At 41.3% G+C, this 23,070-nt stretch overlaps 1 pseudogene; it reads left to right on the top strand.

The window, feature by feature from the left end:
* The first annotated feature begins 12,039 nt into the window (after nt 1–12,039).
* LOC101709790 (cytochrome b-c1 complex subunit 8 pseudogene) lies at nt 12,040–20,450 on the top strand (annotated as a pseudogene).
* The last annotated feature ends 2,620 nt before the right edge of the window (nt 20,451–23,070 follow it).

The raw sequence follows: 23,070 nt of genomic DNA, 5'->3' as shown, positions 1-23,070 counted from the left end.
ATAGTTTATGTTAATACAAACCTGCAGGTGGCAAATGACTGCTCTTTGGAATGAAGGCAAATGGCTACTTTGAGACTATTGAGATGCATTAGAGTTCTTGATCTGAGAAAAAGAACACAGTGAAGCAAGAAATAAATTGGTCTGAAGCCATTTAGAGGCTAACAAGTACCCTGTTGTCCTTTTGTGAATCTTAGGTTCTTGGGCCCAGCCACTCATCCAGCCCTTAGCCAAATTCCCCCTTCTGCCCACTCATTTCCTCTGCTGTGATCCTTGAATTAATGAACTTCTCTGGGAAGCAGGATCCTTTAACTCACTGTCAAACCACCCCCACTTCCAAAACTCTTCATAAATCAAAGAAAGAATTCTTCACAGCAGGAAGCAAGCCTCTTGGGGTGCTGCTTTAATTTTATATCACTTTTGGAATTACAAGAGATAAGTTTGGTCCATGCTATTAACATCTGGTGAAGATAATATTAAAGGTTGTTTGCCCATTTTACCAGCAAATTATGAGTCTCTGTTGATGAGATCAGTGGAAGTTGGGAACATAACCATTTTCTCTTTCTCTCTGTTAAAAAAAAAAAAAAAAATTTAGACATGGTCTCTCTGTGTAGTTCAGGATGGCCTTGAATTTACAATGTAGTCCAGGGTAGCCTTGAACTCACAGCAATTCTCCTGGTTCAGACTCCCAATTGCTAGGATCACAGGTGTGCACCACCCTGCCTGGCTGAGAAACCTTTTCTCCTTTGCACCCTTTGCCACTAGCTAGAAGCTTTACAGACAAGCGCCTCCAGCTCATGAACAGCCTTGTGTTCTGAAGGTTCCTTCATCTATCACTTGTTTGGAAGCTATGACAGTTTTCCCCTCTAGGAATATATTTGTTTAAGTTTTGGGGGGGTTTCTGTGTCTGAAGGAAACCGGGATGATATCAGAGGTGAAATAGGACCTCCAAAAGATATAAGTGTAAGACCAAGGGCCTTACCAAATGCTCTGAGGAGCTGACTGCAGCAAAGAACACCTGGGAAGGAACACACCAGACAAGTTGGAAAATAAAACAGACCTTTATTAGTCTGGCCAGACGGCACTCCCAAAGCAAAATAGCTTAGAGAGGCAACTGGCTCAGAATCCGAGGCTGTTCTTATAGGGGGTTGAGGGGGAAGTTAACATATAGAATTAAAGAAAAGGGGACAAAGGTTAGTGGTTGACTGTCACGTATTGATGGTCAGCAGACATTTGCAGCTTGTTCTATAGATTGTGGTGTCCGGAACATCAGTTCCAGGCAAACAAGGAGTTGAGTAGTTTACTTTGGGACTTTAGGTCTGTTACAGATTTTATCTAGTGTCCCAAAACTAACAAGCATCCTTATCCATTAACTCACATTTAATCACAATGGGGCTGGAGAAAAGGAACAAAGGTTATGCAGTCCCACATAAGGGAAGTATTATAATTCCCAAATGCTAGATGTCTGATATGCTGAGTTCATGTTCTTTAAAATAGAATGAATTCTAGGAACAAAGGAGGTTAAGAGTGTCATAAAGATCCACTTGTCAAATGATGAATGAAACTGTATTGTATACCTAAAATGTACCAATAAACTTAATGGAAAAAATAGGGTTTTGAAAGGAAAGTTTATTCCAGTAAACAGAGACTAAAATTAGGAGATTCTAGCAGCTAGCTGGGAAAAGCCAAGTTTATCATATCCATGTGTGGATGAGCTGACATTAAGAGAGAAAGATAGTTGTAGGGAACAGGGGAAGGGGGTGTTACCAGACCCTCTGCAGTGAGTCCTGGTCTCCTGCGAGCCACGGCAGCACATGGCAAATTACAGGAAAGGTAGGAAAATGAGACTGAGAAAAAGCTGAGCTTTGGGTCTGATCAGTGCTGCTCTGGGCAGCAAAGACAAAGCCCCCAGCTTACCACACCTTTTATTCAGTACTCAGTACATCAGGAGAAACAAATGTAACAAATGACTTGCAGAGAGTTCAGTACATCCTGAGTAAATAAGATGTAACAATCCAAGACCAAGAAGGAACTGAGTAGATGTTTGTTCCTCCCAGGATGTTCTCAGCTCCCAGGATGTTTCTTGTCCTGGAGAATCACAGACAGCATCACCGGATCATTGAGGTCTCAGTTGTGACCAGAGGCCAAAATGCAATTATGTCTTGGAATTCCATAGCTGGGCTGTAGGCAGGAGAACTAGGCTAACCAAATGATTTTTCCCTAAAATTATGTAGCATTGCTCCCAACAGATAGTGGCAGCTAGATGGGAGAGATTTCATCCATGAACAGATGGGCTAACATCAGGAGAGAGAGATTAGCAGTTAACTGGGAAAGGAATTAGGCTTATATAGGTTTTGAAGGGCTAAGGAGTTTGGGGTAAAATATTTATGACTCAGATGTCCAAGGGTGGACTGCTCAGGTGTGCACACAATTATTGGACTTCTCAACACCAGGGGGGTTATACATTATATTTTGAGTCCATTTTTCTTTACTGGGAAGCTGCTGCTTGCTGTAAGCAGCCTGTTTGCTTTGTCCTGTTTGTTTGTGAAGGTCTCACTTAAGTCAGACCTGACAAAGAGTAGGAAATGTTTATTGAGAAGATAGCTCCTGAGAGGTAGTAGGGGTCCTGAATGGGTAGCTGAGGACTCCACTTTTCAAAGGAAGTTTTATAGAGCAAAAACTACATGGGTACAATGTGTGTTAAAGCTATGAACAACCAATAAGGTTACAAATATAGTCGCTTAGGTAATAGTGATCCAACAGGGGAACAAGTCATGTAATAAGTGTGCATGGAAAGAACAAAGACCTTTCCTTGGAAATCATGGGTCCGGAGGTCTTGGTCACCCACCAGGGTGACTGATGTCTATCTAGACTTCATTAGGCCAGGTCCTTTGGGGAAGTATGCAAGCCTGGTCATTTCATCTTTATCTTGAGGCCTGGTCGCCAACAGATGCATCTGACCACAATTGTAGTATGTTTTCATCTCTTGTGCTGACCCTGTTGAAAGGCCAGCCCTGTCTGACTGCCTACAATATTTCTACCTAACTTAGCTGTCTATAATGCCATTAGAAATCTATTTTAGGGCTGGAGATAGTGGCACATGCATGTAATCCTAGCACCTGGGAGGCTGAGGGAGGAGGATTGCTGTGAGTTTGAGGCCAGCCTAGGCTACATAGTGAGTTTAAGACCAGTCTGAACTACATAGCAAGTGTAAGGTCAGACCAATTCATGATTGAGACCACCGAGGCAGGCAAAGTCTTAGAAACATGAGATGAGTTTATTGCTATCTGGGTGCAGATGGGCCAAGGGCAAGAAAGCTGTTGGCACAGAGAGGAGGGTGCTCGTGATTGATATGGGTCATTTTAGGTAGGAGAGGGGGCACTGGTCAAGAGGGTGGAAAATTTTAGAGTCCCATGGGTGATAGGCCTGGGGCTGGCTGATAAACAGGGTAGTGGTGAGAGCAGCAGGAAGGCTGCTGGCTTCTTTTTATCTTTGTGCTCCTGTGGATGTGGGTAGTGGGTCTGCTTGAGTGAGGGTCCAACTTGGGGGACCTGTCAGTGAGACCCTGTCTCAAAAAACAAACAAATAACCCCCCTAAAACCCAAAACCAAACCAAATCAGAACAAAAACAACCCTATTTTATTTTTATTTTTTTAGTACCAGGGATCGAACTCAGGACCTTGCGCTTGCAAGGCAGGTGCCAGAACCACTGAGCTAAATCACGGGCCCAGCCCTATTTTAACCTGGTGTATATCACTGCTATAATCCTCAAAGAAGCCCAAGTCCCTAGAAGGTCTTATTGTAGCAAATATAACTCACAGTGTCTTAGCTCTATGTGGTATAACAGATTCAGGCTGGGAAGAATTGAGCACACCGCCCTGCAAGTTGGAGAAAGGTTTATTTCACTAGTGGACTGGTCAGGGACTTCTCTGCAAAGCAATCAGTCCCATCTGGGCAGCGAACGGGGTTTATATAGATTTGAGAAAAGAGGGGCAAGGATACAGTGGCAAGACACTTAACATTAGTTCATGGGTTGAGGTAGATACCTTCAGCTTATACAATTGGATAGAAAGGTACACTAGGATTAACATTATTTACATATGGCAGGAAGCAGGGGTTACAGAAACCCTACTGAGAACAAAGAACAATGGAGGAAAACATGTTGGGGCAAGTTTGAGTGAGTCTGGGCTATGTTTTAGGTGCAGGAGGGGTCAGAGGTAGGAGGAGCCTTTTGCTTGCTACCTGGTTAGCTGCAGCACAGACTTCTGGTCAGAAATCATTTCCCTGTTCAGTCTGAGACAGGAAGGTAGGGTGTGGCTACAACTGGTTGGGAAAGGAGATGTGACAAGATCCCAGAACACAGGGACAGAACAGTTTCCAAATTCTTGAACATGAACGTCTCATGAGAACTTGAGCAGGTTTCTAATAGGATGGCCCAGACCCTGTATCAGACTGAGTAGTGGAGGAGTGAGTGATACAAAAGGAATAGTCCATATTGAATTTTGGCCACTGTGTTCTCTCTTGCATGGTGGTCTGCTTTCACTGTATGCTGTACTTCTTTTCCTACTTTTGTTTGGTCCAAACTCACTCTGCAAAGCCTGTTTCTTTTCCTGCATTTAATAAAACTTTGCTACTATTTGCTACTGAACAATTCTTTGCTCAGGACAGAAAAATCTAGAAACTACCTCCATAAGGAAACTCTAGCACAGCAAAACTTGGTATCATATTTGACTTAGCCAGCCAGCAGAGTAAGTAAGGCCCTTTGGGAACTTTTATTGTTTCCTGCTTGAAGTTTATCTCCCCTTTGTTTCTCTTTCCCATTTTTGGTCATTCATTGTGGATACAAATCAATAAAGAATAGCCAGAGAGCCTGTTATTAATCTAGTTGAAGAATAGATTTTTAAGTACCATGTGTGGGACTAGAGTTTAATATGTCTTTTGACCTCATATTTCTGTTCTCTGTGATACTTTGCTCAGATTTCTCTTTTGGGAACAAATAGGTGTTGGTACCTTGGTAGCCTGCCTGAGTAACTGTCTATCCCAGTTCACTCCTTCTTGAGCTAAAAGTCTGGTCTGTGCTTTTCCCCTAGATGACTGTTTCTTTTTCAGGATGCTACCTTAGTCAGGGTCACCATCTTGTCTCATTACAGACTGGGCACCATCTTGTCTAGTCACATGACTGGCCACCATTTTGGATCAGCCATGTGGGTTCCACCATGTTTGTTTCCTTTCCTTATTTCTTTTAACAAAATGTAGGTAGAAACATGCCTGACAGCTCAAGCAGAACAAAAGAACAGCCATTAAAGCTTAACTTAAGTGATTGTGAGTCATTCTTAGAATTTAAAAATGTTTTTGTCTTTAAAAAGATGTTTCCATCTTTACTACCTTAAACAAAGTACCAAATTTTTATTATTGGGGTAAATGCAAGGGGCATTGTTTCTCAATTGGCCCTGCATTTCTTAAGGAGAGCTATCAAATTGCTCAACATTGTTAAGGGAGTTCCAGTAGAGAAGGACTCCAACCTGATCTATCTCATTGAAGTTTCAAAGGGCTAGGTAGAGCCATCAAGTGGCTCAACACTCCTCTCCCCAAGGAGTTAGTGGGCCCCAGTATGGAGACAAAAGCCCTCTGTAGGGCTTTCTTCTATATTTCTGTATAGGATGCCATCTTATGGACCTAAGAAGTAGTTGTCTCTCTGTCTAGGCCCCAAGACAACCCATGGGAAACCTCATGATCAATGCCCCACTGATTCCACCAACTTTATGACTAGGGCATATCCTTGATCAGTGGGAAAAGTTTGATCCTGCTGATTTTAAAAAGGAACAACTTCTCTGTTATTGCAATACAGTCTGGGTTCAATATAAATGAGGAAATGGTGAGAGATGGGTATAGGGTGACAATTAATGAGATTAGTTTTCAGTTAAACTGTTTCTGCTTAAAACATTGAAGATAGAGTAATGTTTAGGCTTTTGTGACCCTTTATCTTAGGAAAAGGCCAGAAACTATGATATTTAGAGTGGTCCCTGAGGAAGAGTGCTCCCTGAGGAAGAGAGAGATATCTTTAATTATTCTGTTCTCAGATCCCCACCTTTCTCTCAGAAATATATGAGTCTCTCCTATCTGTTTAATAAAGAAACATCACATGGTTCCCCAGACACCTATGACCCAATTGCTGGACATGGCCTTTTCTGTGTTCAACAGTTGGGATACAGAAGAGAGTCAAAAGAGAAAAGCTAGAATTATAGCTGTCACAATTGGCAATACTTTATACTCACTCAGGTCATCTAAGGGAAAACCTAAGGAAAACTGAAGTATCTGTTTTAAGTACAAGAAGTCTGGACACTGGACACACAACTGCACCAAGCCACTGCCTAGGCCTTGCCTCATGTGTGAGGCAGCCAAGATGCCTGACCCATGACACAGGAAGTTTGACTGTTCTTGTTCCCAAAGAGGGGCTAGAACAGCCCAAACCCTCTTTTCCTGCTCTGAGGAGACACAAGGGAACCTACAATGCCCTTGTCCACAGATATTATCATCTCCTATGAGGAACCCTGGTTAATGTTGATATCATGGTTGAGTCAATTCAGTTTCCTCATTCTGTTTTGACTTCATCTCTGGGAAACCCTCCTTTGGAACTATAGCCATAATTGGGTTTCAGGGGGTCCCTAGTTAGAGATTCTTTACTCCTGCTGTAATGTGTCACTTTGAAGGCCAAATGTTTAACCATGAGTTTCTACATGTCCCATAGTGGCCTACTCCCTTGCTAGGAAGAGATTTACTAGTAAAATTGGAGGCAGTTCTCAAATTCTGACAAAGGCCAAAATGGATTTTACCTGTTGGTACTATGCCTGGTCTCCCTGACCTAATTAGCCAACAGGTAGACCCTGTTGCATAGTATAATAAGATACCCGACTTAAAGAAAATTCTTCTTCTTCTATATATCAGAAAAGAGAGGAATTACTTTGGGTGTCTTGAGCGAAAGGCTGGGACAAGAACTCTGGCTAGTGGCATACTTTTCAAAAAGTTAGAAGGAGTGGCTGCTGGATAGCCACCCTGCCTAAGGGCAGTAGCAGCTATATTGAAGGTAACAGAGGAAGCTGCAAAATTAACTGTAGGACAGAAGCTAGGCATCTTGACTCTCATCAGATCAAAGCAATTCTTGAGACCAAAGCTTACTCGGGATTAACAGGGAAATGGCTTGCCAAGTATCACGCCATGCACTTAGGCAAACCCAGAGCTGTTAGACAAACTTGAACTGCTATTACTCCTACCTCTCTGAGGTCTATAAGGCCAGAAGTTGGCCATTCTTGTGAACAAGTGCAGTTGTCACTTTGTAACAGGTCATTGAAGCCAAACCCATTCAGGGAACAAGGACCTATGCTCAAAGGGCAGTGTTCATAGCTCTTACTTGGGCACTGATATTAGGAAAAACCAAGAAGCTATATATCTATTCAGACTCCAGATATGCCTTTCTGTGCCATATGCCCATACAACAATGTGGAAAGAGCAAGCCTGCTAACTAATAAGCAATTGTATAAAATGCACAAGCAGAAAATTCTACAACTTTGAGAGGCAGTCCATTTTCCCAAGCAGGTCATTGTCATTTCATTGTAAAGAGCACCAAGGAGACATATCTAAAGACTCTTTGGGAAATCAAAAGGCTGACAGGAAGTCAAGAAGGGCAGCCATACAGCCCTTCATGACCCTATCCTTATTCCCAGTTCCTGAGGAACCATTCTGCTTCTTCCTCAAAGGAGTGATTCAGTGACAAGCTAGAAATATCCTCCATGGGAAATGGTAACTAGAATTTTCACAGGACTAAGAAGAAAGATATACCTGAGAACCTCTGGAAGACCTGAGGGTCCTCGTCAGAGAGCAAGACTCCAGTACTGCTCCAGGTGCAGATAAGTAGATTCACTAATGACGCTAATTCATTACAGCTTAAATGGGCAACTGTATTGAGGCTCCTGTTATTAATTAGATCTATTATGTGGGTAATCTTGCTAAGGCTATGGGTCTCAGTCTCTTGATAATTTATCTAACTGTCCTTTTTGTCATACTTTGTCTTCCGCAAGAAGTGTGGAAATATGACCTTCTCATATTTGGATTCTACATCCCCAACTATACTAGTAAAGTTACTTTCTTTCTCCCATTGAACAGATAGCTCAATAGTCACTCATTTTTTCTCACTGTCTTTGTTTGTTTGTTTTTTTGGTACCGGGGATCAAACTCAGGACCTTGGTCTTGCAAGGCAGGCATGGTGCTGCTGAGCTAACTCCCCAGCTCTCATTGTCTTTTAACAGTTTTTCTCTTCGACCTAGCCAGTGAGACACAACTCCTCAAGGTAGGTGGAGACCACACAATCCCCAGTAGTTAGGGTCTACAGCCCCTTCCAGCTGGAAAAAAGCTATAGAAGACAGAGACCTCCACTCCCTCAGCATCCCATAAAGAATTATAGGGAAGGAGCCAGAGATGTAGGTCACTGGGACCATGCCTACTTCATAAGTACAAGGTCCTGAGTTCGATCCCTGGTACTAAAAAAAAAAAAAAAAAAAGAAAAAGAATTATAGGGATATGTTTCTTAGGGGGAAATGAGACAGGATGGTAGGGGATAGCTAAAACTGGCTGGGAAAGGAGGCATGACAAGATCCCAGAATACATGAACAGAACAGTTTCCAAAGCCCTGCACATGGACTTCTTGTGAGAACTCAAGCATGTTTTCAACTGGATAGCCCAAACCTGATATCAGCCTGAAGAGTGAGTGATACAAAAAAGACAGTCTATACTGAATTTTGGCCACTATGTTTTCTCTTGCATGGTGGCCCACACTCATGCTGTGGGGTGTAGTTCTTTTCTTATTTTAACTTAGCCAAAACTTGCTCTGCAGAGCCTATTTCTTGTCCTACTTTCAATAAAATTTTGCTACTGTTTGTACTTGTCTTAACCAATCCTTTGATCAGGACAGAAAGAACCTAGAAACCACCTCCATAAGTAGACTCTACCACCTCAAAACCCAGTAACAGGTTCAGAATATGCCACCCCCAAATATGCCACTCTGGCATGAAGATTGTTTTGATGTGAAGACTATTGAGAACAAGCAGAGGCAGGATGAGGACTGCCCTTCCTAATCTGCCTCAAGGGAGACCATTAATTCTCCTGTGATGCCCCCATGCCCAGTACCAGGAAGAGGATAACAACCTTATCACCAGAGATGGCACCTTAGAGGGGAAGACTATGCATATAATCCTTTTAGCTCTGACATTCCGTTAATTTCCCCATATATTTACCTACCTACAATCTGCTGCCCCTGAAAACCTAAATCCCTTTTCCATTATCTTGTTACATCTCTACAAATTTGTTGTTCTCTAGGTACTGTAACAGATATCCAGAAGCTAAGGAGAAAAAAAGAAATTACGTGGAGAGTAAAAATAAGGGCAAAACAGTTAGAGGAAGAAAAAAGTGAGAAAAGGAAAAAATAAAGAAAAAGAGAAAAAAGAAGCAAGAAAAAGAGATGAAAGCAAGGAAGAAGGACAAAGCAAAATTTCCAAACCCAAATAAACACAGTGAAGAAGGAAAGAAGAAAGGAAAGAAGAAAAAGACAAAGCAAAAACAAAACAAAGAAGAAAATGCATATACACCAATTTTCTCTCTGATTTTGAATGTGTGGGTTTTTTGCTCAGATCTATAATTTTGGGGCGGTATCCAAATCAAGATGTGTCCCTGCTTACATTGGTAGATAGAGAAGGCAGTCAGACCTCAGATCTGTGCTGGATGCAGGCTCCAGAAGGCAGTATGATTAGGGCAAGGATGCCCATGCTGTGACTTTCAAATCCAAGGCTAAGCTTGGCTCTGACTGTGGGTGCAGGGCCTGTGTCCTGGAAAGAGGGGATGTCTTTCAGGCCTGTTCATGGCTCCCTGTCTATGGCTGTTTCCTGTCTCTGTCTCTCACCTAGTCACTGTGGCAATATAGCACTGGGAACCCTGAAGGAAAGCCATGCTGTGGCTGCTCTGACATCTGCATTTAAACAATCATCCCTCCCCTAGAATAATGTCTGAACAAGTACACTCTGTCCAGGAATATGGCAAGTGTTTGGAGTGGAGTCATTCACCAGCTCTTGCACGTCAAAGACTCATGAGAGCAGAATCCTGTGGTCTCCTTGCAGTTCACAACATCCATTGGTCTGTTCCACTGCCATGTTTCTCCCTGAAGCCCTCTGGAGCCCACAGCTTTCACTTTTGTCTCTATAGATTGGAACTCTCTTTCCCATTGCCATAATCCAGAAGCTAAGGAGAAAGTTCAGATTGCATTCTGTGCTTCACATTGTGTTCTGTCTCTTCAATTTCTCCGCAGGTTTTAGTTTTCCTGTCAGATTCTTCCTGGTTTCTGGGGGTCTACCTCTATCTTTTTTTTGGTACTGGGGATCAAACTCCAGACCTTACACTTGCAAGGCAGGCAGTGGAAACACTGAGCTAAATCCCTGGCCCCTACCTGTATCTTTTTTTTCTTTTCCAAATTGCTATTTTCCAGTGTCTGGATTCTGAATCCTGAAGAGGCTGAGTTGCTGCTTACCACTGCATCATTTTTCTGAAAGTCTTTGAGCCTCAGTTTTAATTTCTATTATCATTGCAGCAAGGACCCACACTAGCCCATGACCATGCTAGATAAACCACAAGTTGAAATCATCCCTCTGAGTTACTCATTACTGAGTTTCTCCCATGTGAGTTTCTCCAATGCATGATACACATCATAAAAAGCTTCTGTTTGTTGCTCTATTTCCAATGTGTTCTTTGTCACTTTTACTCATAGGGCTTCAGCTGAATAACCTAGGAGAGCATATTTTATCTATCTATCTATCTATCTATCTATCTATCTATCTATCTATCTATCATCTATCTATCTTTCTCTTTCCAGTACTGGGGATCAAACTCAGGGCCTTGCACTTGCAAGGCAGGCGCGGTGCCACTGAGCTAAATCCCCAGTCCTAAGGGAGCATATTCTTTTTCCTCTGAATCTCAAGTGGTAGGACTGATACTAAGTTATAGGACTGATATTAAGTCATTCTGAAAGCTGAAACCTTGTTGTCATGGGAAACCCCAGTTAGGCCAGGCATAGTGAAAGAAAACAAGGCTGATTAAGAAGCTAAAACTAGAGCATTTCTTGGTGATTTTGGGGAAGACTAGAAGAGGGAGAATCAGTTTGGAGCTTCAGATATTGTGGGTGGGTAATGGAGAGGGGCAGTTTTCAAGTGTAGGGGCACAAAATGCTTCCTTTTACCCTACTAGGTTCTTTGGTTGGTCTACAATTAAGTTGACACAAAATAGATTAGTAGGAGAAGATGAATTTTAACTACACATGTATGCACAGAGGTCACACCAAATCATAAGACTGAAGGAATTGACTAGATGATTGATACTTATATATCATCCTGATCTACAGAATGCAATAAGGGCTTGGGGTTCCTGAAAGAAACAAATTATCGGGCTGGGGATTTAGCTCAGTGGTTCTGGCTCCTGTCTTGCAAGTGCAAGTTCCTGAGTTTGATCCCCAGTACCAAAAAAAAAAAAAAAAAAAAGAAACAAATTATCTTGCTGTAGGGAGTCCCTGATAAGAACTCATGAAGGATAGAAGACAACATTAACTTTCTTCTTTTACAGTTCTGAAATGCCTAAATAAAATTAAGGTAAATTTGGCAGGTGGTTCTCTTTTTATAAAAAAAGATGTGTTATGAACGCCCCTAAAATATTCCCATGGAGGATTAATCTCTGGGTCAGTTTATTATTTGTAGGTAGTCTTATCAGAAGATAGCTATGAATACCAGGCTTGCCAGTACCAGATGCTGGTCTTATCTTTGTCAGTCTTGTCCTCTGGAGGTGCCTGGACATGCGAACTGAAAGCCCTGAGCAACAACCCTGTTGTAAGCAACAGTATGTGCCACTCTTCCCTAAGCTTGGCGCTGAAGAAAGGGATTTCACTGTCCTCAGGATTTCCCACAGCTTTGGTGGAGATCTGGGACACACTGACATGGGACCTGGTATGGCCACATGGACTTTATAAGACCAGCTTTCAACACAGATACTCTTGTCAGTGAGAAGCCATTACCTGGCAAGCTCACCAGGCTTCAGTACTGTTTTAAAAGGTACGTTTTATTATTTTCAGGAACAGTGAAGCCATTTCAGAGATCAGGAAACAAATGCCATTGAAGAGAAAGTTTATTATTTATAGTTCTAAAAGAAGGGAGCAATCCAAACCAAGGTCTGCACATATTGCAGACGGGGAAGCACAAGTACCACTGAAGAGCCAAAGGGAGAGATTGAAAAACATGGGGAAAAAATCTTTATTGTGGCTTCTGTGGGAAGAAACAGTTAAAGAAGCAGTTTAGGGTTGGCTGGTGTGAGTACAGTAGGTTCAGCTGGCTCCAGCATGTAGGAATTATATCTAATTGTTTGAAAACTACCCCTGGGGTGGTTAGGGCTGATGAATAGTTATTCTAAGCAAAAAAATGGAGAGAGGAGATGGTTGGGGTAAGGAGTTAGGGCAGGTTATTTTGCATATGAAAATAATACTCCCAAAGAGTCTTTTTCTAGGGATTGGCCAGCCCAGGGAGGGACAATCTTTCCATGGTCAACAAGCCCAGATGTAAAACATCAGAAAATAAAAAAATGATCCTCCTTTGTTGGAGTAGGAACCTGGAAACTGGATTGACTTCTTCCTTGGCTGAGATGCCCCCACATCTTCCTACTGCTGCCAGTTAGTTAAGGGTTCTTCTGCTCTATTTAGGTGGAAATCATGAATCACTGGCAAAGTGCGGCACAGCTCTGCTAGTGGCCCATGTCACTGGACAACAGATAATGCTGGATACTATCTGTTAATATAGCTGGTTGCTGGTCAGTGATGCTGCCAGTTGCTGCCATTCCATGCTGGCTATTGCTGGATGCTACCAGGATTTTCTGCAAGTTGCTGGTCTCTGCTGTTTATCTTCATTGGCTGTGGGTCTGTGGGTCTCTTCAAGGCTAACAGTCCCTAGTGTTTATTGCTCTTTCTTTTGAAGCAACTACTCTATCCACACTATTTAGGATATTTACAGGACCTTCTGAGCCCACACTACCCAAGAAATAAATCAGCATAGGAAAAGGGGAGTCAGATGCTTCTTAATGATGATCTCATCATCACTCCCTCCTCGTGGATCTTGGATAATTGAGGAAAGGAGATACTGTACTTCCTAGAAGAATAACAGATAGGGCCTTAAGTAAATAATTAGAAAAAATGACAGTGATATGACCATGTTTGATCTCTAAATTTGTGCAGTATTCCATGTGAGTTACAATGATAAGCGTTCAATTGATTAGGCTCAAATATAAAGAAAGAGTTTTAAAGCACTTCTGTTTCAAAACTTCTCTGTAACTTTGATTATCCTAATAAAGTGAAAGCAAAAGGAAATTGATGAATATTTTTAACAAACTTAAAATCTATTGACTTGGACAGAATAATTACAATAAACTTTGGATGATTTCTCAGAGATTGAATACTTTCAGAGAATTACAGTTTGGTAGGGTTGACCTCACAATAAACATATCTGACCAAAGACTGGGAAACTTTTAGACTATCTAGACTATCTATCTATCATCTATCTATCTCTACATCCGGCTGTCTATCTCTTGATTCTGTGTGAAACTATGAACTTGTTTCTTAACCTGATTTTCATTTATTTCCTCAAAGAATTTCTGGCCATTGCCTCTTAAGATGCTGTTCTCTAGTGTCCAATTTACTGTTAAGTAATGTTAAGTAATTATTGAATGACTACCACATGGTAGCACCGAGGCTACTGCAGCAGATATACTGCAAGCCTGGTTCCAAAGAAGCTCCTAGACAAGGAATGAAAGATTCTTAAAGATAGATCTTTCTCAAATGGGAAGGGGATCAAGAGATGAGGGAGGAGGGAGGGGAAGGGAAGAAGACTAAAAAAGAATTAAGAAGTGTTATGTTTGTGTATCAATCCTCATGAGAAATGTAATCATTATGCAATGTGAACATGTATTAATAAAAAATAAAAATTGAAAAAAAAGAAAGATCCTTAATAGTTTCTGGTTGCCTATTTCTGATCATTCTTGTGGGTGGTTCATGGATTGAAAATTAAAAACTTCGGTGTTGGGTTTGGGATGTAGTTCAGTGCAAGAACACTTGCCTGGCAAGGGCAAGGCCCTTGGTTTGATCCTTCGTACCAAACCAAACCAAAGAATGCCTTGGTCTAACAGGAAAGACAAACTATGCCAGAGAGTTTTGATATAACAATAGAAGTGTCTACAGTAGTGATTCTCTACTTTGGATGGATATAAAAAGAGATAGGGAGCTTTATAAAATACCCAGAGGTTTTGATTTAGTTGGAGAAGGCTCTAGGGACCAGCCTAGGTATCGAGAGTATCATTAAAGTTCTCCTCCAAGAGGACCCGATTCTGGGTATTGGTAAATTTCTGCAGAAGAACAGAAAAGGTGTAATTAGTTCTAGTACTCCCTCAAGCTAAAGTAGTGTCCCCAACCTCCCCTGAGAATAAGTGACAAACACTCAAAACAGGAAAGACTACCAAGAACCAAATTCAAAGGGAGAGGCAAGGCCACATCTTACAGGATAAATGTGAGCAAGTTTGGGAAGTCGTTCAGATCTCCCCATTTCTAAATGAAAAGGGATCAGTGAAGCCCTGTTTTCAGATGGCATTTGGGACAGGCTTTTAGGCTGTGTGTGGGGTTAATAGTGGTTGAATAGTGCTAGACATGACCAAACCCTTGCAAAACTTTCTATAACAATGCTATCAATAACAGAAAATGTGTAGTGATAGGATTAAATTTCTAAGAATGTCCATCAGATATAATTAGCATAGAAGACCATAAAGACCAGGGGCTAGTAGAACTGGGCCAGAAGAATTAAACAGAAACAATAATTCCATCAAAATATTTATTGAGGGCTAGGGATTTAGCTCAGTGGTTCTGCCACCTGCCTTGCAAGCGCAAGGACCCAAGTTTGATCCCCGGTACCATAAAAAAAAAGAAAAAAGAAAAAAAACATATATAGAACACCGAGTGTACTTTACCTTCTTTATTTTATTTAACCCTCACAAATGGTCCCATGAAGTGACTCTGATTGTCCTCTTTTATAGATTTAGGCTTAAAAGTGTGAAAGAAAATTAAAGATAGAGTTTTACGGTATTGCAATAGAGAGAACACTCATTTATGAGGGTCTTCTCAAAGGCAAAGGGCGTGGGGTTTTGTAGAAGCAAATATAGACAGGACTGAGCCCTATGGGAGTCCTGAGGAAGGATAAAGACTGGTTGTGTCCATGGAATATGCTAGGGCAGGGAAATCTTTTGCAAAATTAGCTATTTTTCTCGGATCACAAAAAAGTAGAGGGATTTCTTAGCCTTCTCTGTTTTCTCAGGACTCAGGAAAAATTAAATATTGTCAAAAGGTTGAGCAGCATGTTCAAGGTCAATCAGCCAGTAAGTGGCTTACCTGGATTCAGACCCAGACTGACTGGTGCAATCTGTTCCAGTTTTGTGGCCAGAGTGTCAGTTTCTGTGAAAAGAGAGACTGGATGCTTTTCCACCAGGAAAAGCAAGGCAAAGAGAAGACTCTACAGGTGAAGGTCCAAACTGAGTTATCCCGTCAGCCTGGATAGAATCACAAGAGTTGAATTCCAATTAAATAGCTCTAAGACCAGTATTTGAGGAATCCAACAAACCAGGGCATGGGTGAGGGTCCTGGGCTGAGACAGTGGGAGATTCAGGCCCTCTGTAGGAAGAACAATTGGGAGCTGGCATAAGTCCCCAGGCAGGAGCTGGATCTGCTCCTCTTGGAGGACCTTAGATACCCCACAGATCTTGGGCAGGAAGGTGGGCAGGTATGCAAGGAGCCTGAAAGAGACCTGTTTTACCCTCAGCTTTCTGGGCAACCTGAGGCACTCTCTGGCAGAGCAGCAAGACTGCTTCACATTAATTAGCCATCATTCTCATGGATTCATTAAGCAAGTTCAAGGACCTTTACTGCTTTGTTAACTGAAGGGTAAAATGAAAATGAGTTTTTACACTTGTGCAGTTTAATAATTAAAAAGTGGAGAGATAGTTCTGTTTTTTCTAATGTGTGGAGCCTCAAACTTTCTCTAGAGTTGCTAATACCAATATCCTCTCATTTAATAAGTATTTATTGAGTACCCGCAGTGTGCTGGCATTGGTATGGGCTATCCAGTGACTAAAACAGAAAAAAGATCTCTCTCCTTGTGAAACTTACAGTCTAGCAGAGTAAGAAAATAAACACAAATACATAAATCAGAGAATGATAAAAATAGCATATATTTTATAAACAAGAGAGCAAGGTTAGAAAACTCAGAAGTTGTATTAGTCAGTTTTCCATTGCTGTAACAAATACCTGAGATAATAATCTATCATTTATTTATGCCAGAAACCTTCAAAATCCTTTAGTCAAGCTTTTAAAAATATGCACTGCATTGTTGTTATCTATACTCACTGTACTATGCAGTAACACCCTAGAACTTCTTACTCCTATATGACTGTAACTTAGCAACCATTGGTCAACCTTCACGGGGGTGCATTTTTAAATAGGTCAGTGGAGGAGTTAATATGTAAACAAAGATTTGAAGGTGACAACTCTGGGACAGAGATTTTTTTGGACAGAGGGAGGAGCCAGTGCAAAGGTCCTGAGATAGGACTGTTCCTAGGGTGTTCAAAGAATAGCAAAAATGTCTGGAAAACAATAAAGAAGGGAACATAATAAGATAGGTCAGAGAAGTGATGGTACTCTATGGTGAAAGATCTCAGAGGTCTTTGTAAGGACTTTTGCTTTTATTCTGAATTAAACAGGGGGTAGAATATTTGTTATCATCTTATTATTATAACTGTAGAGGTGGAAAGAAGGAAAGAAGCTTGGTCCTTTCAGAGCCACTAGGGATCTAGGACACCAAACAGGAATAACAATGTTAAGGTTCAGATATTATTCCAGGGCAGCAGTCAAAAAAGTTGGGTCAAGGGCCGGGGATTTAGCTCAGTGGTTCCGCTGCCTGCCCTGCAAGCACCAGGACCTGAGTTTGATCCCTGGTACCAAAACAAAAAACAAAACAAAAAAAATTTGGGTCAAAGACAAAGATGTCACTGTGATGGTAAAATTGACAGAATACAATGAGGCCAAAACTAAAGACATGGTTCAACTATGTCTGCTTCTGGGTGACTTTCAATGAAGGCTCTCCCATGAGAACTGGGGACTCTGTGGACTCCTACAGGACTTTAGACTTGCCTAATCTTAGTACCAGGATATTCTATTGTACTTATTTGTCTGTCTGTCAGAGATTCAGCTCTTTGAGGTTAGGGTCTCTGTCATGTTTGTTTTTTATATTTTTCCACAGTATCAAAGTCAATGTAATGAATGAATACAAATACCCATCATTGAGTGGTCACTATGTGCTGGGTACCATCTATGCATTGTAAATGCATTAACCCTTTTATTCTTTCTGCAATTCTCAGAAATTAAAATGATTACTATCCTACAATGAGCAAATTGAGGTTAAGAGGGGTAATTTATCCAAGGTTGCTTAGTAAGTGAATGAGCTTTAGTTTCAACCCAGTCAGTTGGAGTTCAGAGTCTCTATCATTAACCACTATAAGGTAGATGAACACATGGGTCAATGGATGAATGGGACATGTCAGAATTATGATGCAAAGTTTGAATTAGTGTTTCCAGAAGGGAGCAAGAATGAAGAAATTTTAAAATTTATGTTTAGTTGTTAATAATTTAGTAGTATTGAAAGTATCTGTCTGGAATTGAAAGGAAAAAGGAGGAATGTGAAATGGATAGAAAAGGTAATAATCTAGCTTGATTATTATCAGATCCACTAACAACTCTTGCTTTGGTCCTTTGGCTCATGAAGAAGGTCACCTCCAGATTCTGGAATTGTCAAGCTTGAGATGTTTTTCAGTTCAGTGAGTTTTGGCGGAGAAAGTGAAATTTTGAGTTGTGTCTTGGAAGACGGAACAGGAAGTTAAAGATCAGAATACATAGCATAAGCAAAGGCATGGAGGGCTAAAGAGCATTCAGTTCCCAGGACAGTGATTTTCTCCTTGAGTTTGACCAATGCAGCTTGAATTTGACCAATTGATAGTGCTGGACAAAAATCCACAGAACTTTCCGGTCTCTGATCAATGCCCAAAACAGGAAACTAGTGCATAGTGCAGATTTCACATTTGTACTGGGTCTGAGTTGCCATTTTTCTGGGTAAATCTTAACTCCTAACAGCAAGACTCTGCCTTTTGCTTCATCTTTGAAATTCATTGAATCTTTCCATTTCATTTTCTTTCTTTATTCTCATCACTATCTTATACCTCAATAGCTGCATAAGTGGTATTGCTTCCCTTTTCTCAATCCAAGCTACTGCATGAACCCCTACATGTCCAGCCAAGTTTAACTGTGCAGAGTCATATACGTGTGGCATATGCATACTGGTTGCATTTAGGATCAGGCTGTGTACAGGCTGTGAATAAGGACATTATGCAAAAAGGGGATAAGGATATCAACAGATAAATACATCATCCCTCAAATGGGGAATACATGTCAAATACAATGACTGGGAAATAAGGCTGCCACTGGTCCAAACACCCCTCCCCTTATACTCAGTAAACACACTATCTTGGGAGTTGTTCCAATAGCCTGAGGAAAGGAGGCAGTACTGCAGAAGTCAGACTCCTTGGATAGATTCCCTACATACTTTCCCTCCCATCTGAAAGAGGAAACCAGCCTGGAAGTAAACTGTGGTTGGGGCCTCAGAGAAGACACAGCCTGCAACCAAAGAAAGGGAGAGCCAGCAACACAAAAACAGGCAATTTCTCTCTCTCATCATTCTCCCGAATATTGGGGAACACTGTGTATCTGTGGCATTGTACCCACCACCCAGCATCAATAAGGGAAGCCCCCAGTTCTAGGCAGAGAGAGGTTGAACATTGCAAAATGTTGGTGCTACCACACCCACTGGCTAGGACCTGCAGATTGAATCCTTGGAGACACAGAGGATGAGCTAAGGTAGCTGATGTCCCTCATTACTCCCAAGCAGGAAGATAATCAGCCTGCAGCTGGGGAGGAAATTGGCTTGTCTGCCTGAAAGCTGACTATGACAACAGGGAGAAGGGAAGAGGGTGGACACTCTGGCTATATGTGACTGGGTGATAATTCTGATAAATAGAATTTAACTAAAGAGATCTTCATACCAACAACAAAATCTCTTCATCCTATTTGACCTCAACGCTCAGCACAGAAGAAAGAAAAAAGATGAAAAAACCAAGGCAACAAAATGCCCTGAAAGACTTCTAGCTCTCCTAAAGCAGATCCAAGGGGCATGGATGAAGAGAAAGTCATACACCAGATAGCTGAGCTCTACAAAACGATTAAAGAGGAAGCAAAGAAACTTGGGAAGCTCAAAGATGACATAACCCCATAGTGGAACTGACAAACAAATTGACCAATGTGGTTATAGAGGAATGAAATAAAAAAATAGAAGAGTTGACCAAAACCATCCCAAACATCCAGATTTGCCAAAGAAATAGACTCCATGAAAAAGTGCCAAACAGAAATCCCAGAAATAAAGAATTCTGAATACATGAACAAGAGAAGTGACCAATACGAGGAGAGACTGTCAGACCATGAGGATAGAATGGAAGCATAAGATGATACAAACAGAGATGCCTCAAAAACAACAAGAAAGCAAGGAATATTGGTCCAACAATGGTGAAAAGACCCTAAGACTAACCTAAGGCTAATCGGAGTTAGAAAAAATCAGAGGACAGCACACATGGAATAAAAAATCTGTTTATAGAAATCATAAAGCATGGAAAAAGAACTCAACATGTAAGTGAGGCTTATAGATCTCCAAATAATTATGACAAAAGAGAAGCTCCCCATGAACATCATAGTTAAAAACTCAGAAGTCCAACACAAGGACAGAATCTTAAAAGCAAAAAATCACATATAAAGGTAAACCCAGCCCGCCGGAAGTGACGGGAGAGTCCGGTGGCTCCGTCTCGGCTGAGGGCAAGGTGACGCCTGTGCACGAGGCCGCCCTAGCCATTGGCCTCCAGTTTGGGAATCTGACGCGGATGCGGCACATCATCACCTACAGCTTGTAGCCCTTTGAGCACCGCGCCTTCCCGAACCTCCTCAGCAAGGGGATCCCCAACGTGCTGCGCCGCACTTGGGGGTCCATTCTGGGCATGGCGCCGCCATTTGTAGTGTTTTATCTTGTCTACACAAGGGGAACCGAGGAATTTGAGAAATCCATGAGGAAGAACCCAGCTGACTATGAAAATGACAAATGAGCAACCCATCTGCATGACAGTTCCTGCTTCTGAAAAACTTCTTTGGGAGAGGAGTCTGTATTGTAATTTCTTGAAGATACAATAAACTTCCTATGGGGCTGTGAGAAAAAAAAAAAAAAAAAAAAGGTAAACTCAGCCAAGCATGGTGGCACATGCAGTCTTATTTTTTGCTTGAGAGAGTGCAATGCCTGTATATAATGGTTAAAATGGTTTGGCAGGAAGTCCCTGGCCTAGAATCATATACTACCACCGGCGTTTTGAGTTGGTTCATAGTGTGACTTCTTCTTTTTTTTTTTTTTTGTATTAAATTCTTTTATTGGCATATTTTAGGGATACAACACAATTACATTTCTCATTGGGAATTGTACCTTTACATAGTGCATCTTGGTTCTTATGTTTTCCCCATTCCTAGCCCTCCCTTCACCTCCTCCACCCTTCCCTATTTACAAAGACTTTATTTCCATTTTTTCCATTTCTCAGCATTTTTCCTTTCCCTTCTTTCCTTTCCCCTGCCCCTCCCACTACCCCTACCCCTTTGGACCTTTTCTTCCTATTTTGCATTATCGATTATTTATTCTAATCATTGGTACATTTTAGGTATACAATATAATGACATTCATCGTTGGAAATTGGCACCTTTACATAGTCTCTCTTGGTTCTTATTTTTCACCTTTGCCCAGCCGTCCCTTCAACCCCTCCAGTCTTCCCTATGTACAAAGATTTTGTTCCTATTTTTCCATTTTCTCATATTAATCCCATTCCCTTCTATCCTTTCGCCTAGCCCTCCCACTTCCTTCCCCTTTGCCCCTTTTCTTCCTATTTCACATTACCTATTATACATTTAGTCCTTATTTACACTTTCAGTTTCTCACATCAGAGAGACTATTTGGTATTTACACATGTGTGTCCTATTTATTTCACTTAAGAGTATTGCCTCAATGTGCATCCACTTAGCTATAAATGTCTCTAATTTCTCATTTTTTATGGCTGAGTAGTACTCCATTTTATAAAAAAACCACATTTTCTTTATCCAGTCTCCAGTTGATGGGCATTGGGGCTGTTTCCAAGTTTTAGCTATTACAAACTGTGCTGCTATGAACATGGGTGCACATATATCACTGTGGTATGATTCTTTTAATTCTTTGGGGAAGATCCCCAGCAGTGGAATAGTGGGGTCAAATGGGACTTCCAGTCCTAGTTCTTTGAGGTATCTCCATACTGATTTCCACAGTGCTTGCACCAGTCTACACTCCCACCAGCAGTGGAGCAGGGTTCCTCTTTCCCCACAGCTCCGCCAGCATTTGTTATTGGTTGATTTCATGATAGCAGCCATCCTTTCTGGAGTGAAGTGGAATCTCAGCCTTGTTTTCATTTGCATCTCTCGAAGGACCAGTGATGTTGAACATTTTTTCATGTATTTATTTGCTATTTCTACTTCTTTATCTGAGAAATGTCTGCTCATTTCAGCTGCCCATTTTTCGATTGGGTCTTTAAATTTGGGAGGTCTGATCTTTTTAAGTTCTTTATAGATTCGAGATAGTAGACCTTTGAGGAAGAGCAGGTGAAGATTTTTTCCCACATTGTGGGTTGTCTCTTCACACTGCTGATGGTTTCTCTTGTTGTGCAGAAGCCTTTTAATAAGAAGACATCCCATTTGTTGATTGTTTGTGCTAGTTCACGGGCAACTGAGGTTTTGTTCATAAAATCTTTTCCTACACCGATGTCTTCAAGGGTTCTACCTAACCTCTGTTCCAACTGGTTCAGAGTTTCTATTTTAATATTTAGATCTTTAATCCATTTTGATTTTAGTTTAGTGCATGGTGAGAGATACAGGTCTAGTTTGAATCTTTGGCAAGTTGAAGCCCAATTTTTCCAGCACCATTTATTAAAGAGGCTATCTTTCCTCCAGTGAGGGTGTTTGGCTCCTTTGTCGAAGATGAGATGGCTGAGTGTGCCTGGCGTTGTTTCTGCATCTTCTAATCTGTTCCACTGGTCCTCAAGCCTGTTTCTTTGCCAGTACCATGCTGTTTTTATCACAGTAGCTTTGCAGTAGAGTTGCAGGTTGGGGATTGTGATACCCTCTGCCATGTCTCTGTTATCTAGAATTGCTTGTGCTATTCTGGGTCTCTTCTTGTTCCAAATGAATTTTTGGATTGTTTTCTCGAGGTCTATGAAGTATGCGGCTGGGATCTCAGTTGGAATTGCATTAAATCTATATAGCAGTTTTGGAAGTATGGCCATTTTCACTATATTAATCCTTCCTACCCAGGAGCAGGGGATGTCTGTCCATTTTCTGATATCATCTTCAATCTCTCTTTTCAGAGTGCCATACTTTTCAGAGAAGAGGTCTTTGATTTCTTTCGTTAGGATGATTCCTAGGTATTTCAGGTTTTTGGATACTATTGTGAAAGGAATTATTTGCTCTATTTCTCTCTCAGTGAGTCTGTCATTTGTGTAGAGGAAAGCTATTGATTTTTGTGTGTTGACCTTGTAACCAGCTACTTGACTGAATTTGGTTATTAAGTCTAGAAGACTTTTGGTGGAGTTCTTAGGGTCTACTATATAGAGTATCATGTCATCTGCAACTAAAGACAATTTGACTTCTTCATTCTCTATCTTTATTCCTTTTATTTCTTTCTCTTGTCTAATTGCTGTGGCTAATGTTTCCAGAACTATATTGAACAAGAGTGGTGATAGTGGACATCCTTGTCT

The sequence above is a fragment of the Heterocephalus glaber genome, unplaced genomic scaffold (assembly GCF_053883595.1).
Source record: "Heterocephalus glaber isolate CG9 unplaced genomic scaffold, H.glaber_assembly_v1.0 deba00001497, whole genome shotgun sequence".
In the NCBI taxonomy this organism is placed as follows: domain Eukaryota; kingdom Metazoa; phylum Chordata; class Mammalia; order Rodentia; family Bathyergidae; genus Heterocephalus; species Heterocephalus glaber.
The sequence above is the reverse complement of the archived record's forward strand: the minus strand, read 5'-3'. Positions and strand labels throughout refer to the sequence as shown.